Source organism: Triticum dicoccoides, chromosome 3B (genome assembly GCF_002162155.2).
Source record: "Triticum dicoccoides isolate Atlit2015 ecotype Zavitan chromosome 3B, WEW_v2.0, whole genome shotgun sequence".
Taxonomy (NCBI): domain Eukaryota; kingdom Viridiplantae; phylum Streptophyta; class Magnoliopsida; order Poales; family Poaceae; genus Triticum; species Triticum dicoccoides.
In genome coordinates, this window is record NC_041385.1 from 33,224,964 (window position 1) to 33,229,281 (window position 4,318).

Sequence of the window (4,318 nt, forward strand, 5' to 3'; positions counted from 1 at the left end):
TCCTTACGTTCACATACAACGGGTGTAACACAGATTTACACATGCAGAACACTTAGGGTTAACTTGACGAGCCTAGCATGTACAGACATGGCCTCGGAACACAGAGACCGAAAGGTCGAACACGAGTCATATGGAAGATACGATCAACATGGAGATGTTCACCGATGATGACTAGTCCGTCTCACGTGATGATCGGACATGGCCTAGTCGACTCGGATCGTGTAACACTTAGATGAGTAGAGGGATGTCTAATCTGAGTGGGAGTTCATTCAATAATTTGATTAGATGAACTTAATTATCATGAACTTAGTCTAAAACCTTTGCAAATATGTCTTGTAGATCAAATGGCCAACGCTCATGTCAGCATGAACTTCAACGCATTCCTAGAGAAAACCAGGCTGAAAGATGATGGCAACAACTATATGGACTGGGTCCGGAACCTGAGGCTCATCCTCATAGCTGCCAGGAAACAATATGTCCTAGAAGGACCGCTAGGTGACGCTCCCGTCCCAGAGAACCAAGACGTTATGAACGCTTGGCAGTCTCGCGCTGATGATTACTCCCTTGTTCAATGCGGCATGCTTTACATCTTAGAACCGGGGCTCCAAAAGCGTTTTGAGCAACACGGAGCATATGAGATGATCGAGGAGCTGAAACTAGTTTTCCAAGCTCATGCCCGGGTCGAGAGATATGAAGTCTCCGACAAGTTCTATAGTTGTAAGATGGAGGAAAATAGTTCTGTCAGTGAGCATATACTCAAAATGTCTGGGTTGCACAACCGCCTGTCCCAGCTGGACATTAACCTCCGGATGAGGCGGTCATTGACAGAATCCTTCAGTCGCTCCCACCAAGCTACAAGAGCTTTGTGATGAACTACAATATGCAGGGGATGCTGAAGACCATTCCTGAAGTATTTTCAATGCTGAAGTCAGCAGAGGTTGAAATCAAGAAAGAACATCAAGTGCTGATGGTCAATAAGACCACTAGGTTCAAGAAGGGCAAGGGTAAGAAGAACTTCAAGAAGGACGGCAAAGATGTTGCCGCGCCCGGTAAGCCAGTTGCTGGGAAGAAGTCAAAGAATGGACCCAAGCCTGAAACTGAGTGCTTTTATTGCAAGGGGAAGGGTCACTGGAAGCGGAACTGCCCCAAATACTTAGCGGACAAGAAGGCCGGCAACACTAAAGGTATATTTGATATACATGTAATTGATGTGTACCTTACTAGTACTCGTAGTAACTCCTGGGTATTTGATACCGGTGCCGTTGCTCACATTTGTAACTCACAACAGGAGCTGCGGAATAAGCGGAGACTGGCGAAGGACGAGGTGACGATGCGCGTCGGGAATGGTTCCAAGGTCGATGTGATCGCCGTCGGCACGCTACCTCTACATTTACCTACGGGATTAGTTTTAAACCTCAATAATTGTTATTTAGTGCCAAGTTTGAGCATGAACATTGTATCTGGATCTCGTTTAATACGAGATGGCTACTCAATTAAATCCGAGAATAATGGTTGTTCTATTTATATGAGAGATATGTTTTATGGTCATGCCCCAATGGTTAATTGTTTATTCTTAATGAATCTTGAACGTAATGTTACACATATTCATAGCGTGAATACCAAAAGATGTAAAGTTGATAACGATAGTCCCACATACTTGTGGCACTGCCGCCTTGGTCACATTGGTGTCAAGCGCATGAAGAAGCTCCATGCTGATGGACTTTTAGAGTCTCTCGATTATGAATCATTTGACACATGCGAACCATGCCTCATGGGCAAAATGACCAAGACCCCGTTCTCCGGAACAATGGAGCGAGCAACCAACTTGTTGGAAATCATACATACCGATGTGTGTGGTCCAATGAGCGTTGAGGCTCGCGGAGGATATCGTTATGTTCTCACTCTCACTGATGACTTGAGTAGATATGGGTATGTCTACTTGATGAAACACAAGTCTGAGACCTTTGAAAAGTTCAAGGAATTTCAGAATGAAGTAGAGAATCAACGTGACCGAAAGATAAAATTCTTACGATCGGATTGTGGAGGAGAATATTTAAGTCACGAATTTGGTACACACTTAAGAAAATGTGGAATCGTTTCACAACTCACGCCGTCTGGAACACCTCAGCGTAACGGTGTGTCCGAACGTTGTAATCGCACTCTATTGGATATGGTGCGATCTATGATGTCTCTTACTGATTTACCGCTATCATTTTGGGGATACGCTCTAGAGACAGCTACATTTACTTTAAATAGGGCACCGTCTAAATCTGTTGAGACGACACCGTATGAATTATGGTTTGGGAAGAAACCTAAGCTGTCGTTTCTAAAAGTTTGGGGATGCGATGCTTATGTCAAGAAACTTCAACCTGAAAAGCTCGAACCCAAGTCGGAAAAATGTGTCTTCATAGGATACCCTAAAGAAACCATTGGGTATACCTTCTACTTAAGATCCGAGGGCAAGATCTTTGTTGCCAAGAACGGATCCTTTCTGGAAAAAGAGTTTCTCTCGAAAGAAGTAAGTGGGAGGAAAGTAGAACTCGATGAAGTACTACCTCTTGAACGGGATAGTAGTGCAGCTCAGGAAAATGTTCCTGTGATGCCTACACCAACTGAAGAGGAAAATAATGATGATGATCAAGGTACTTCGGATCAAGTTGCTACTGAACTTCGTAGGTCCACAAGGACACGTTCCGCACCAGAGTGGTACGGCAACCCTGTCCTGGAAATCATGTTGTTGGACAACGGTGAACCTTCGAACTATGAAGAAGCAATGGCGGGCCCAGATTCCAACAAATGGCTTGAAGCCATGAAATCCGAGATAGAATCCATGTATGAAAACAAAGTATGGACTTTGATAGACTTGCCCGATGAACGGCGAGCGATAGAAAACAAATGGATCTTTAAGAAGAAGACGGACGCGGATGGTAATATTACCGTCTATAAAGCTCGACTTGTCGCTAAGGGTTATCGACAAGTTCAAGGGATTGACTATGACGAGACATTCTCTCCCGAAGCGAAGCTGAAGTCCGTCTGAATCATGTTAGCAATTGCCGCATACTATGATTATGAGATATGGCAGATGGACGTCAAAACGGCATTCCTTAACGGACATCTTAAGGAAGAACTATCTATGATGCAGCCGGAAGGTTTTGTCGATCCTAAGAACGCTAACAAAGTATGCAAGCTCCAACGATCCATTTATGGGCTGGTGCAAGCATCTCGGAGTTGGAACATTCGCTTTGATGAGATGATCAAAGCGTTTGGATTTATGCAGACTTATGGAGAAGCCTGGAAAGTGAGTGGGAGCTCTGTAGCATTTCTCATATTATATGTAGATGGCATACTTTTGACGGGAAATGATATAGAACTTTTGGACAACATTAAGGCCTACTTGAATAAGTGTTTTTCAATGAAGGACCTTGGAAAAGCTGCTTATATATTAGGCATCAAGATCTATAGAGATAGATCGAGACGCCTCATAGGTCTTTCACAAAGCACATACCTTGATAAGATTTTGAAGAAGTTCAAAATGGATCAGTCCAAGAAGGGGTTCTTGCCTGTATTGCAAGGTGTGAGATTAAGCTCGGCTCAATGCCCGGCCACGGCAAAAGATAAAGAAGAGATGAGTGTCATCCCCTATGCTTCAGCCATAGGATCTATTATGTATGCCATGCTGTGTACCAGACCTGATGTAAACCTTGCCGTAAGTTTGGTTGGAAGGTACCAAAGTAATCCCGGCAAGGAACACTGGACAGCGGTCAAGAATATCCTAAAGTACCTGAAAAGGACGAAGGACATGTTTCTCGTTTATGGAGGTGACAAAGAGCTCGTCGTAAAGGGTTACGTCGACGCTAGCTTCGACACAGATCTGGATGACTCTAAGTCACAAACCGGATACGTGTATATGTTGAATGGTGGAGCAGTAAGCTAGTGCAGCTGCAAGCAGAGCGTCGTGGCGGGATCTACATGTGAAGCGGAGTACATGGCAGCCTCGGAGGCAGCGCATGAAGCAATTTGGGTGAAGGAGTTCATCACCGACCTAGGAGTCATACCCAATCCGTCGGGGCCGATCAAACTCTTCTGTGACAACACTGGAGCTATTGCCCTTGCCAAGGAGCCCAGGTTTCACAAGAAGACCAGGCACATCAAGCGTCGTTTCAACTCCATCCGTGAAAATGTTCAAGATGGAGACATAGATATTTGCAAAGTACATACGGATCTGAATGTCGCAGATCCGTTGACTAAACCTCTCTCGCGAGCAAAACATGATCAACACCAGAACTCTATGGGTGTTCGATTCATCACAATGTAACTA